Genomic DNA, 15,981 nt, shown 5'->3' on the forward strand with positions numbered 1-15,981 from the left:
GTCCAACCTGATACTAGCAAGGTGTACCTAATAAAGTGGCCGGTGAGGGTATATATCATTGTTAATAAAGAACAAAAAAAAATAAAATACACCTTGATAATAAATCTATATGAACTGGGTGTTTGTGGGTATATTGTGTGTATATATAATATACTATAAAATAAGTAAGTTTAAATAAATGTGTTTAATTGTTGTTTTTCTTTTCTTTTTAGGAACAAGATTTTCATGTAAGGGGTAATACTTTCCCACTGAAGACAATAGACACATGTTTTTTATTTTACAATAAGGCAAAATGTGTTTTAAAAGAAGATGTCTTTTTTTAACTCATTCAGCAGCTACAATCGCACAACTTTAAAGAAAGATGACACTGTACCAAATAGGTCTAATTTACGTCTATTACTAAATGTGCTTCGTTCTCTTGCTATCCTTTCCTAAAGGAACAGCAGTGCACTACTGGACACTAAAAGAGGCAGATACATGCAGCCATCAGTAAGCAGTAGCTCCCAGACGCCGCTCCTGAGTCTACCTCAATATACTTTTCAGCAAAGGATACCAAGAGTACAAAATTTTAAAATTGCACATTCTTTCTAAATCATGAAAGTTTAATTTTCACTTTACTGCCACTGAAACACAATTAATATGAGTCATATCCCACTTCTTACACCAGTTTTCACTAAACAGGTGATAGGACACCTCTCCAAGACATAAAGGTAACAGGGACCCATTATGCTTAAAGGATTTTATTCAACGCATAAAGATGTATTCACCACATAAGGCTACATTGCTCTGGTATGATATAGCAGGAAACAAGCCTGTGATCAGTATACCGGACGCTCAGCAATGCTGCCAAAGGAAGATACAAAAGAGTAGTCAGGACTAGCTCCTTGTCATACTCCACTAGTTGTACTTTAAGTTTATTCAACCAGTCTTCATCTTGGTTATTTTCTAGTACATGCAAATGGGTTTGTTCAAATTGGGTCACCTCTAATTCACATGGGGGTCTACTTATCAAGCCGTCAACTTACTTGCATTCAACGGCACCAATACGCCTAAGGTCGCCTAACATCGCAGCCGCGGACCTGAATACGTTCTCCAAAGTTACCAAAAAAGCTGTCAAAAAGCCACGCACCAAGTACAGTGCGATGAGCAGTGGACTGTTGTTAACTAACAGTCATCGATCTCGCTGCTCTTCGGCTTTATCAGAGCTTTATTGGTATACTGTCACTAAACACCCACACTATACTGTTTACCCCCTATACCGCCGCTCCCTGAGCCCACCGCAACTCTAATAAATGTATTAACCCCTAAACTGCCACTCACGGACTCCGCTGCAACTAAATAAAGTGTTTAACCCCTAAACCGCCGCTCCCGGAGCCCACCGCCACCTACATTATATTTATTAACCCCTAATCTGCCGAACCCTACACCGCTGCCACCTACATTATATTTATTAACCCCTAATCTGCTCCCCCTACACCGCCGCCAACTACATTATATTTATTAACCCCTAATCTGCCCCCCCTACACCACCGCCACCTACATTAGTTATATTGTAACTATTAGTTATATTGTAGCTAGTTTAGGGATTATTTTACAGGTAAGTATTTAGTTTTAAATAGGAATAATTTATTTAATGATAGGAATATTTATTTAGATTTATTTAAATTATATTTAAGTTAGGGGGTGTTAGGGTTAGGATTAGACTTAGGTTTAGGGGTTAATAAAGTTAATATAGTGGCGGCGGTGTAGGGGGTGGCAGATTAGGGGTTAATAAATATAATGTAGGTGGCGGCGGTGTCAGGGCGGCAGATTAGGGGTTAATAAGTATAATGTAGGTGGCGGCAGTGTAGGAGGCAGCAGATTAGGGGTTTTTAGACTCGGGGTACATGTTAGGGTGTTAGGTGTAAACATTACCATAGGAATCAATGGGATATCGGGCAGCGGCGAACATGAGCTTTCACTGCTTTCAGACTCCCATTGCTTCCTATGGTCTTGAAAACCAGGTACACTGGGCCAGAATAGTGGCGAGCGTACCTGCTAGTTATTTGTTAACTAGCAAAAGAAGTCAGATAGTGTCGAATTTGCATTCAGAACATCTGTAATGACGTAAGCATCGATCTGTGTTGGACTTTGCCCGGCGGATCGTATGTTACATCACAAAATTCTACTTTTGCCGGTCTGTAGGGTTTGATAACTAAGGGGAATCAGGCTCGCCAGAAATACGCTGCAGAATTCCAGCATATTTGCGGTTGACGACTTGATAAGTAGATGCCCTGGTTTCAGGAGTGCTTTTGTTTCCTCTATGATGTGTAACATGAGATCTAATGAACATTTGTTCAATATACCGCACCATTTGTTACAAAAGCTAAGGTTGTTTCTGCCAATGGTGGGGATGTTTCGAATTCTAAAACTCCTACGTAAAAAATCTCTTACTGTGATATTCTGAGAGGTAACCACCATGCATTCTTAAATCAACACACCTTTTCTTTAGTTTTAATATGTGTGTATATAGGTGAGAGGGTTGTTCACGTTTTTCTTTAATAGTTACAGCATCAAATCTAATGCGTGTTGCATCTTCTTCTGAAAATTGGGAGACATCAGAGCCCTGTAAATCATCATCAGTTATTGATGGTACTAAAACATTATCCTGTGCCATATCCATCATACCAGTGTATTAAACAAAAATTTAACTTCTGATGCATTGAGTTCCTACTGTGGGGCCTGTATTTTTAATATAGTAAATCTAAAATGTTGTAATTTTACATAAGAGCAAATAACCTACTGTAATATAAATATATATATATATATATATATATATATATATATATATATATATATATATATATTTATATATATAGCCGGTAGCCTAGCACTCCATCCACAGCAATGTGTTCACAACACGGGTGCTATCCTCAAGAAATAATTTTGTCCAAAGAATGGAGGGCACTCACAGGATTTAATGTAATCAGAATAATATTCAATATTTATTTTCCTTGTTAAAGGATCATTGTGATGTCAACGTTTCGGCCCACATCAGGGCCTTCATCAGGACAATGATTAATCTAAAAACAAAAGAAAAACATTGTAGAAAACACATTTCATATCATGACAATAAAAACACACACAACATTATTCGCAAAGATAACATAAGTAAGAATTATATACAAACATGTGACCCCCCCCCCCCACCGTGCGTAGCAGAAACCAACTAAAGGCTCAACTACCATCACCATATACCTATAAAATAAATCCAACAAGGAGGAGTCAACCACCACCAACTCAATACCAGTATAACAGTTACCACGGAGATGGCAGGTATCATGTAAAACACATACACCGCATAGTTTTATATTGGCATACAAGTATACACATGAAAAAACCAGTAGCTCTAAGAGATAGGAAGGAAGGTAGAGAGGCAAAACACCAAGCCATAAAACTACTGTCCACAAACCAAACATATCCATCTCCATAATCAACACATCGCTATACTACTAATCACACATCATGTGCACTCAAATACTGCCTCATTCCAAAATACCAGTGTCCTACTGTAGAGTCCTAAAGAACTCAGCAGATTGTAACAGTTATCAATCCTAGATATCATGCGCCACAAATGCTGTTGTTCACCGCAACACCAGAGATCACTACCACAACTGAAAAATATCAGTGTCCAGTCAATGTCCTAGCCCGTTAAGCACACCCAGTCTGCTGCGATGACGGAGACAACACTATGTGACCAGTGGCCACTACCGGCTGAGCACACAGTTCCTATCCAACTATATAGCAAAACTCTCAACAAAAAACCCACGTGTCCCATAGGCAAAGCGCACCACGTCTATACCCAGGGGTGTAGGAGGAAACGCATAACCAATTTAAACCGCTGATTCACTAGCTGAAATTACCCGGTTTAAACGTAATGGACAAATCAGTCAAGGCCTCACGGGCAACACCCCCCGGCCGTAAGCCAATCAGAGACCTTCACCCGGCTACCACCCTCTATCATCAACCAGCCGCCTCACGCTAATTCTATTAAACTCACTTCACAACATAGCTGGAATCAGCGCCCCCTTAAAAACTTACATAGTTCACAGAGTGATTGAAGGATCCCCTACATGGAAACAGCCATCCTAACCTATTAAAAATAACAAACTCCACACTCTCATAAGTACTGACAATATGGTAAACCATACCTCCTACACCAAGTGTTTCACCCAAACATGGTAACAGCAGAATCACATATGTAGTCCCTATCGGTACCGGAATCTAATGAACATCAAATATACTAATTGCATGCTAAGTGCGGAATCCCTATCAGAGAAAACAAATACAAATACCAGTTCCTGTCATGTTATAGCAGCACGCCATTACACAAATATGAAAAAATGAACAGCACACTCACCTCCGTATAGCATGCGCCAATCGCACAGGTGCTCTCATCAAAATTCAGATACTCAACCTACTCACTCCCCCTCTTGACGATAATTCACACATCATTCATCGTGTGACATCAGTGCTCAACGGCGCATGCGTGAAAGTGAACATAGTAGCGCATAATATTATAGGGCGCAAGCAATACTTAGAGGGTTGGCGAGACAAAGGAAATAGTGCTCCAAATCAGGCGATAATGTCGGAGTCAGCATGCCCAGATCATTTAATACATAGCCATAGAGGGTTAGCAGGGGAAAAGGGGAACAACGTACCGAGCCAAGAAACAACATCAGAGACAACATACCCCAATCCTTCCATTTACAGCCACAGGTCCTCCCCATATGCGTACAACCGTTCCCCCACAGTCCGCCAAGTTCAAAGTACCAGAAAATCAATAGGTATAATAGCAGTCTATCAAGAAGTGAACAGACGGATAAGCAAAGGCCCAATTACTACAGTATATTGAACCGACCCACCATAGAGAGAACTGGTCACCACACATATATTGCCCAGTACCAGACCATATGGTGCATTATCAAAACCCGGATGCTAGCACCAAAAATACAAGCACAGAGACAGGCAAAGATCCACATATATGATTTCCAATGTAAACACAATGAAAGGGCTAGCCCGCTAAGCAAGCCTATTTATTTAATGCCCAGTATTAGCTGAGCCATATAGTAGTATGTCACATTTACACAGTAGGGGAATCCATTACATATTGAAAAGAGGGAGACAATTCAATAAAATACACTGTAATCAATGCTGGCATTTAAGCCTACAGGAAAAAGAGTGCCAAGTCTGAATATCCATCTAGCTTCACACCTCAGTAGCTCCCCATTCCTATCACCCCTGTTTCAGGGGGGCGGCCCTGTCAATGAGCATGGCTCGCACAGATGAGATAGAGTGATTGTTCTCTAGAAAATGCCTCGCCACTGACTTATCAGATTGTCCATCTTTGAGAGCTGCCCTGATGTTGCTTTTGTGATTGGCAAGTCTCTCCCTGAAAGTAGTGCTTGTCTTCCCTACATAGTACTTTCCACAAGGACAGGATAAAAAGTAGACGACAAAATCAGAAGTACAAGTTAATCTGTGTCTAATAGTGTATGTCTTGTTTGTTCTTGGGTGATGGAATATATCCCCTGTCAGGAGAGTGTTACATGTGACACAGCTGCCACATCTATAGCAGCCATTTTTACCCTTCTGTAACCATGTGGTGTTTTTCTTCCATGGGTCTGTTTTCATCAATCTTGATTTAAGGCTATAGCCACTCCTGTAGACCATTCTAGGTGGGTGGCCTGTGATTGAATGGAAGAGAGCCATCATTGCTATTAGCAGCCAATTCCTGTTAATAACACCCCTCATTGTATCAGTTCCTGGCGTGTAGTCAGTGATGAAATTGACGGTATCCGTACATGCATCCTTGGTTGATGTAGATTTTCTTTGGCACAATTATCGACCATCCAGTTCTGCCAATTCAGTCAAGATTTTCTGTAACATGGTGGGATGATAACCTCTAACAAGGAATTTCTGTCTCATCTGTTCCAGCTGCTCTGTCCTCCGGTCCATATCCAAATTATTACGGATGACCCTCATGAATTCTGACTTTACTATGCCCCTTTTAGTTTTGCATCAGATGATAGCTGTTGAAGCGTAACAGGGTGTTTCTATCAGTCGGCTTGGAATATAATGTCGTTTTCAAGAAACATGTGTCTTCTTCAAAAGATTTATATATACATAAATCCAGGAAGTGTATAGTCTCGGTATTAACCTCACTCTTGAATTTGACCGCTTCCTCTGCTGTGTTTAAACCATCAATCCAGACTTGGAGTTCCTCAGGTGTGCCACCCCAGATGACCAGAAGATCATCGATGTAGCTCCGATATATTATAATATTGGGGTTCCTGGATTCAAACACATGTTTGCTTTCAAACCACTCCATGAATAAATTCTCGTAGGATGGTACGAGGCTTGACCCCCATGGCCGTTCCAATAAGTTGAAGATAAAGATATCTTCGGATCTAAATAATTATGTGTTAAACACATATGTAGCCACTCCAATAATACTTCGATGGAGGGGCCTTCATATCCATCAGACCTGATCAGAGCTTGTATCACTGCCTCTATCCCCAGATCTATCTACCTTTTTCCTCATTTAGTTAGTCACTGCCTCTATCCCCAGATCATGTGGGATGATGGTATAAAGGCTATTCACGTCAAGTGTAGCCAACAAACAGTCCTTTAGGAATGCCTTATTTCTTAATAGGTTGATCATCTCAATCGAATCTAGTAAAAAAGCATCTGTGTTTCTTACTGAATCTTGTAGATGATAGTCAATAAACTTGGCCAAGCATTGAAACAATGATCCCACAGCCGACACAATTGGGTGACCAGGTGGGCAACGTTCATCTTTATGGACCTTAGGGAGGGTGTAAATTATCGGGTGTCTTGGATGGTCAGGCATTAAGTAATCAAATGTGGGTTGATCGATATATCCACTATTCAGTGCTCGATTAAGACTATTCTCCAATTTCTCCCTATATCTAGAGGTGGGGTTGTAGGTCAATCTTTTATATGTCCTCGTATCACTCAGCTGCTGTAACAGTTCATGTCGATAGTATCCATAGTCCATGACCACAATTGCACCCCCCCTTGTCGGCTGGTCTGATAATAATAGACTCATCATTTCCTAGCTGTTGGAGTGCTTGCCACTCTGACTTGGAAAGATTCGTTCTATCATGTCCTTATTTACTAACATCATCCTTGACCCCACCAGTGCACATATTAGTAAACGTTTTAATGGTAGAGTGAGTGTTCTTAGGTTCAAATTTTGATTTCCTAATGAACTTTGTTTCAGACATAACCTGTGGTATACCTTTAAGCCTAACCCCTCCTATCCGTTCCTCCCTATTTAAGGACTACCATTACCATTCATTCACTGCCTGAATATTGAAGCAGTAACTACTTTGATGTAGTATTTCTCCTCTCAGGTCTCTCTAACTGCTGCATATTGAACGAGTCTCATTATCAATAGTCTCTTTTACTATTGTTACTTCTACATTGCTATTTACAAACCTTGTCCTACTTCACAACTCTGGATCCTAGAACGGCCGGATCTACTTTTCTACCGCTACCCGGAAGTAAGCCGCATTAATACGCTACCCCGGCCCTCAGACACGGAGCTCATTACGGATCCACTCTCAGGTTCACAAGGGGGTAACGTACTTCATATAAAACCGAAGCCTTTAAACTTGATATTACATTGCTACCCACAAGAGTCACTTATTGTTTCATTCCTCAAATTGCCGATTTTGTTACAAACAACCATAGTGTGTCTGCAGCGTGTCTGAACTTGTATATATTTTAGGATGTGTGTGGATGTGTGTGAATGCGTGAAGTAAAGGGAGAACATTTACTTTCATATCGTTTCTTAAGATATCTGCCTTACAACCTGTCAGTATTTCATACGATTCTCAGGTTCTGCATATATCATTATCTACCAAACTATATTACCATTATTTCTGTTTAATATATTAAATACTTCAAAAAGTATTTAATATCTATATTCATCATATATCAAACGACTCACTTTGTCTAATCAGGTTGCACAGACATTGCTATTCTGCTTAGATCAAAAAAGAGCAACAAGCTCTAACTTTGGTGCTAACCATTTTTTTCATAATTTTTGTTATTTAATGGTAATTTCCAACATACCACATAATATTCAGGCCTAAAAGCCAAAACCAAACTTAAGAAATAATATTTGGATTCATTTTTCTAAGCATCATGGATCCCAATGAAATAAAAAAAGAGTTTAACAATGTTTATCTTAAACTTGATTACCTTGCAAGAGGATTGACTGAAGTACAAACTGAGTATCAAAATATAAAATGAGAGGGCGCTAAAAGCAAGAATAAATTACCACACTTAATCTCTAAAAAATTATGAGTTTAATAAACATAATTAAACATATATATGGCAAGTAAAAATTACTAACATCAAAAATAGAAGGGGACGTCTCCCCTATAGAAAATAAATCTTAAAAATACCACCAATATATTCAGAAAAAATGTTAATTTCATTTATCATCCGTATGTATAAGGACAAAAAAGTATAGTCAAATCGATGTAGACCACTGGTAAAAATTGATCCGCAAATGCTCAGGGACCAGCAGTTGATAATGATCCAAAAAAATGATTAACAATGTTGCATAACTCTTTCTTCAGTCATGTTTGTGGCAATTCTTAAATAGATGAGTGCCTAAAGTTTAAAGACAGCGTTCCACCTTTTATATGCAATTATCAAAAGTGCTTATGTATATGTTTAAAAAGGGCGCTCCAGGGCGTCTTACCGTTTTCTTTTATCGGCTTAAAAAGCAGGGCCGCTCAGCTTATGTAGTGAAGGTTTCACCCGTGTGATTGAGTGATATTCAAGCTTCCAGGTAAACTCCCACTAAGGTTTAACCGTCCTCACAGCAAGCCGTTCTGACCACACTGGGTGGCGGTTTTCCTCTCGGTGGTTGAGCACGGTATTGGTCCGTATCACTTGGCTGGATCTGTCCTGACTGAGGTTAACACCTTACTTTGTACCTTTTAGTAACAACGGACTTCAGGACATAATAGAAATTCTGGCAGCATGAAGTAACGGAGAAGTGTCAGTAAGTCCCGCACTTAGCGTGTATCACGCGCGGGATAAAAAGAACTAGGTACCTAGTATCAGATATTTGCTCTTAGCAGGATAAGCAACTCTCCTTCTACGCGTTTCACCCCAGCCTGTGGGCTTTCTCAAGATAAAAGTTGCTCCCAGAACAAAGTTTAAAAACTGCTGCTTCTCTTCTATTGGTCCGAGTTCTAATTGCTTTAAAAGGTGGATTTCATTTTAAGGTGGATTGTCCCGTTTCTTCAACATTCTAAGAATTTGGCACTTGTTTAGCTATCTTGGAATATTTAAAAATGTTATAAATATTTTGATTAAAAAATTGGTATAACTTTAAAACATTTTATTTGGTGGTATTATAAAATTGATGGTGGTATTTATAAATATAATAAAAAACTAAATAATATTCACAAAATTGCAATATTATATAGCAACACAAAATTGATTATTTAAAAATAAATAAATAAATAAATTAGAGGATTTTATTGGAGAATCAAGACCTTGTTTTTCACGTATTGGCATTGTATGATATAACTACATAATTGTTATCACATGGATTTCGTGTGTAATCCATAGATCCTAGATTATTTCTAAATATTAGGAATATGCATATTTGGAACAAGGAATTTCTTATGTTTGAGAAAAAATAGAAATAATAAATATATGATGGTCCTAGCTTCCTCCAATCATAATATATGTGAGGATTTTGATGAGTTTATCATAACTGTCTCCTGGGAAGATTTATATTCCTAAAAAAGGGGACAGATCCATTCTGAATTTAACCCAGCAGGGTAAAGGGAGTTATACTTATAAATAAATTCAGCTTCTTTTTTGAGGAGTTTATTTACAAAATTTCCTCCTCTCCAATCCCCTTTTACTATGTGGATACCCCAGAATTTAAAGTGTTCTAAGTTGTTGTTATGAATGTCTCTAAAATGTTTATAAAGGTGAGTGTCTAAATTACCTTTCTCAATATTGCATAGGTGTTCCCTAATCCTATCACGTAACATTCTTGTTGTTTCTCCAAAATACACTAAATTGCATGAACATTTTATAACATATATCACTCCCTTCTGTGAGCATCTTATTATATTTTTAATATCCAGTTTTTCCTTTTTTTCGGTTATGTTTATGGAGCTGCTCTTTGTACTATATTTGCATGCTCTACATAAATGACATGGAAAGAAACCCTTCAAATTATGTCCATGTAGGTCCTTTATCAGATGAGGTTATTGCATCTCCTTTGAGTTCACTGGGTGCTAAAATTTGTTTGAGGTTTTTGGCTTTTCTAAAAATAATTTTAGGTTTGACTGCTAGTACGTCTCCTATGATTGGATCCTTTTTTATAATATTCCAATGTTTATTTACAATTTTCTTTATGATTTGGTGATTCTCACTATAATCAGTGACAGAGCCACATTGTACTCATTGTTGGTATTCCTGGTCTCATGTTGTCTTTGTATTCTAATAGTGACCTCCTGTCAGTATCATGTGCTCTTTTTATGGCTCCTTCGAGTTCTTTTTCAGAATAGCCTCTATCATGAAACCTTTGTTGTAAGATGTTAATCTGTGTTTGGAAATCGACATGTCTTGAACAGTTTTTTTTAATTCTGAGAAACTGTCCTATGGGTATATTCTCCTTCCACCCTATATGATGACAGCTTTTTTTATGTACATAATTATTGCAGTCTACTTTTTTAAAAAATGGTTCTGGTGGCAATGTTTCCCCTCATCTATAAACAGTTTCTAGATCTAAAAATGAAATGTTTGTCTGACTGTGTTCATAAGTGAATTTTAGGACCTTTATCATTTAAATTCATAGGTTCAAAGAAATAATTAAGATTTTGCTCTGTTCTCTCTCCAATGATTAGAATATCATCAATGTACCTTTTGAAGAGCACGAGGTCCGCGCCAAACTCCATGGGAGCTTAAAAAATCATTCTCCCAGTTACCCATAAAAATATTAGCATAACTTGGCGCGAACCTCGTGCCCATTGCGGTACCTTCCAGTTGTAAAATAATATTTTCCGTTAAATTCAAAATAATTATTTTCAAGAATAAACTCAATACTTTTAAGGATGAATTGTTTCTTGAGTGAAGTACAAACTGAAAATGCAGCTCTTAAAACAATAGTAAAAGATTATGTTTCACAAAAACCGCAATGATCCACCTGAACCACATATCAATTATCCACAACCTTTCTCAGGGAATACGCACTGAGTTCAGGGAATTTAAAAATGCCTGTAACCCTGTTGTTTTCACTTAGACCAAAGACCTATCATACTGAGCGGTATTAAAGTATGTACTACAATCTCTTTTCTACAGGGTGAAACCAAGAGCCTGGGCTAACAGGTTTTTTGAAAGTAACAACCCTATCTTAGATTCCTTACAAGATTTTTTTTCTGCAATGAATAGTCTATATCAAGACTCAAATACACAAATAAATGCAGAAACAAGGTTGAGGTCCCTAAAACAAGGCAAAAGGAATGTGAAGATTACACCACTGAATTCCAGATGTGGGCAGAGGACTCGCACTGGAATGAAATCAGTTTTAAAGAATCAATTCCGCCTTGGATTATCTGAATCTCTTAAAGATGAACTCTCACATCTAGAGATCCCCAGATACCCTGGAGGGTCTCATTAAACTCAGCACCTCGTTGGATAGACGTCTCAGAGAACGAAGGGCAGAAAGGGCGTCCTATGACAACCCAACAAGGAAACCATACCAAGTCACATCCAGTCAGGATAGAGCTCATGGGGGATCCACTCCCAATGGAGATTGGTGTCCTAAGAGGACCTCTGACACCAGAAGAAAAAATTAGAAGAAGGCTGGAAAATCTCTGTTATACTGTGCACAAAAAGAACATGCAGTATCAACTTGTCCTTTGTTGAAGAAACAAAAGAATGGTAAGGCAATAACAAATGACTTTATTTACAGCATTGAAAATGATACACACATGACTTTGTCCATTTTTTTACAGTGGGACCAGAAAAACCTTCAAACCCAGGCATTAATTGATTCGGGCGCTTCCGGAAATTATATTAATTCCTCCTATGTAAATAATAATAAAATACCCAATTATATGCAAACAAAACCCTGTCTCCCATTAAATTAATAAAATGGTTCCCCTCATACAACAAGGACCGATTACACATCATACTGTACCCCTACTTATAACAACCACTCATGGACACACCAAGTATTTATCTTTTGAATTTAATATCAATACATCAACACACACTCATTTTAGGGTACCCGTGGTTGAAGAAACACTACCCAAGCATTAATTGGGGGAAAAAATAAGTTAGATTTAGATTTCTAAATTTTGTTCAAATACCTGTTACCTCATCATACCATAGCTTTACTTGATACAGGTTTACCCTTGTGTTACCAGGATTTGGTAGGTATTCAGTTTAAAAGAGGCAGAAAACCTTCCCCTCATAGGAATTCAACTGCCCTATAGATATAATACCTGGCTCCAAAATCCCACATGGTAAAATCAATCCTCTCTCTCAAGAGGAACTTAAATATATTCGAAATTATTTGGATGATAATTTACGTAAGGGATTTATCTCTCATTCCACATCCCCTGCAGCTGCAGGAATGTTTCTAGTCAGAAACAAGGATGGTACCATAAGACCTATAATTGATTATAGGGCCTTAAATAACATCACAATAAAAAATAGGTACCCCTTACCTTTAATCCCTGAACTACTCGAACATCTAAATGGTGCAACCATCTACACCAAGTTGGAATTAAAGGGAGCTTATAATCTGATAAGAATCAAGGAAGGCCATGAATGGAAAACGGCATTCCGAACCAGATATGGCCTTTTCCAGTATAATGTAATGCCGTTCGGTCTAAGTAATGGCCCAGCTACTTTTCAATTTTTCATAAATGAAATATTCCGTGACTTAATTGACGTTTGCGTCATAATTTATTTAGATGATATCCTAATCTATTCCCAAAACACCACAGGAACATGAAAAACATGTACGCTGGGTGCTAACTCGTTTAAAGGAACATAAATTATATGCAAATTGGAAAAGTGTTCCTTTCATGTTAAACAGATAAAATTTTTGGGTTTTATCATCAGCCCAAACAAGATACAGATGGATCCAGAAAAGGTTTCAGCAAATCCAAAATTGGCCTATTCCAACCTACAACTAAAACAGTACAACGCTTCATTGGTTTTGCAAACTTCTATAGAAAAATTTATTAAAGATCTTCTCCTCTATTGTAAAACCTTTAACAGCATTGACCAGTGAAAAACATAAATTTCAAGTGGACCGAATCAGCATCTATTGCTTTCAACAAATTAAAAGAATATTTCACGACAGCTCCTATATTAGCCATGCCAGATTTTGATCTAGAATTTATCCTTGAAGTAGACGCATCTGATACAGGTGTTGGTGCCGTATTATCACAACAAAATAAGAACAAGACGGAGATTCACCCTATTGCTTTTTTCTCAAGAATGTTAACCAGTGCTGAGAAAAACTACAGTATAGGAGATAAAGAACTCCTAGCTATAAAAATGTGCTCTAGACCACTGGAGACATTTATTAGAAGGTTCCAGATTCCCCTTTATGATCTATACAGATCATAAAAACCTTGAATATTTAAAGACCTGTAAAACTTTGACAGCAAGACAGGCACGTGGTCTATATTTTTTGATCCGTTTTAATTTTCTCTTAACCTACAGACCTCGAACCTTAAATACAAAGGCTGATGCTCTCTCAAGATTACATGATCAAGACTCTCACGATAATACATCCCAAATCATTCCAAAAGAAAAGTATCATAGGTGTACTCACACCCTTAGAGAAGAAGAGGTATTGAAAAATTTAAATCAAAGAACCTCCTCATGGGTTAGACTGTCAGAAAGATCTTACTACTGGACTTTATTATCATAAAAACAGACTATATATTCCCCAACAAATCAGATCATCCATTCTTAAACAGACCCATGATGGGACCCTAGCAGGTCATCCAGGTATTCAAAAGACTATTGACCTAACTAGAAGAACTTACAGGTGCCTCTTTATGGGATACTTACATACGGATTATGTAAAACACTTGTGATACCTGTGCCAGAAATAAGTTGGTACAAAAAAGACCATCAGGTCCTTTATCTCTCTGCCCATTCCTGACAAACCTTGGGAAGTACCATATACATGGACTTTATAGTAGATCTACCTGAATCTAATCATTTCAACACTATATTAGCTAGTCAATAGACCATCTCACACGATTAGCTCATTATATTCCATTAAAGGGTTTACAACTTGCCTTAACTACTGCACAGGTTTTCTTGGATAACATAGTTCGTTTACAACGGGACTCCCTACATTATTATAACTGATCGGAGTACCCAGTTCACCTCTAATTTCTGGAAATCTCTATGTCAATTTATCAAGATTGATTCAAGGTATTCGACTGCTTTTCACCCTCAGACAAATGGGTTAACTGAGAGACTTAACCAGACTCTTGAACAATATCTTCGTTGCTTCATAACACATCTCCAAGATGACTGGTCCTCCTATCTCCCCATGGCAGAGTTCTGTTATAACAATACTACATCTTCCTCAACCAAAATGTCCCCATTCTTTGCTACATATGGATATCATCCTACCACTCTCTCTTTAATCGTCTCAGCAGGTTAATTCGCCCTGTTCCTTGATTTCGCTAATACTTTACAAGATAGACTGAACATCTTGAAAAAGCATCTCTCCGAAGCCAAAGACAATCAGAAACGATTGTTTGATGCTCATCATGCAGCCAGTCCTTCATACCAGATTGGTGACCTAGTTCTACTCTCAACAAAAAATTTGAAGTTATCTGTTCCTAGCAAAAAATTGGCGAACCAATTTTTAGGCCCCTTTAATGTAACCAAAGTGATCAACCCCAATGCAGTGAGACTGGATCTTCCTCAGGATTTCAGAATTCACCCATCTTTTCATGTCTCCTTATTGAAACCCTATATTCCATCTCCTCAATCTGTTTCCCCAACCAAGACCCCCTCCAATCCTCATTGATGATCATGAGAAGTATGAAGTTGAAGCTGTACTGGATTCCAGAATCCGTAGACGGAGGTTGGAGTACCTTGTGAAGTGGAAAGGATATGGGTCGGAGGATAACTCTTGGCAACTCCATTCGGATCTGCACACTCCTCGTCTTCTCCGGAAGTTTCATTGCCGTTACCCTGATAAACCTAGCTTGGAATCCCCTGGGGTGCTTCCTTGAAGGGGGGGAGATGTGGTATACCTTTAAGCCTAACCCCTCCCTATCCGTTCCTCCCATATTTAAGGACTACCATTACCATTCATTCACTGCCTGAATATTGAAGCAGTAACTACTTTGATGTAGTATTTCTCCTCTCAGATCTCTCTAACTGCTGCATATTGAACGAGTCTCATTATCAATAGTCTCTTTTACTATTGTTACTTCTACATTGCTATTTACAAACCTTGTCCTACTTCACAACTCTGGATTCTAGAACGGCCGGATCTACTTTTCTACTGCTACCCGGAAGTAAGCCGCATTCACACGCTGCCAGCCCTCAGACATGGAGCTCATTACGGATCCACTCTCAGGTTTCACAAGGGGGGTAACGTACTTCATATAAAACCGAAGCCTTTAAACTTGATATTACATTGCTACCCACAAGAGTCACTTATTGGTTTCATTCCTCAAATTGCCGATTTTGTTACAAACAACCATAGTGTTCTGCAGCGTGTCTGAACTTGTATATATTTTAGGATGTGTGTGAGATGCGTGAAGTAAAGGGAGAACATTTACTTTCATATCGTTTCTTAAGATATCTGCCTTACAACCTGTCAGTATTTCATACGATTCTCAGGTTCTGCATATATCATTATCTACCAAACTATAT

This window comes from Bombina bombina, chromosome 2 (genome assembly GCF_027579735.1).
Source record: "Bombina bombina isolate aBomBom1 chromosome 2, aBomBom1.pri, whole genome shotgun sequence".
Lineage (NCBI taxonomy): Eukaryota > Metazoa > Chordata > Amphibia > Anura > Bombinatoridae > Bombina > Bombina bombina.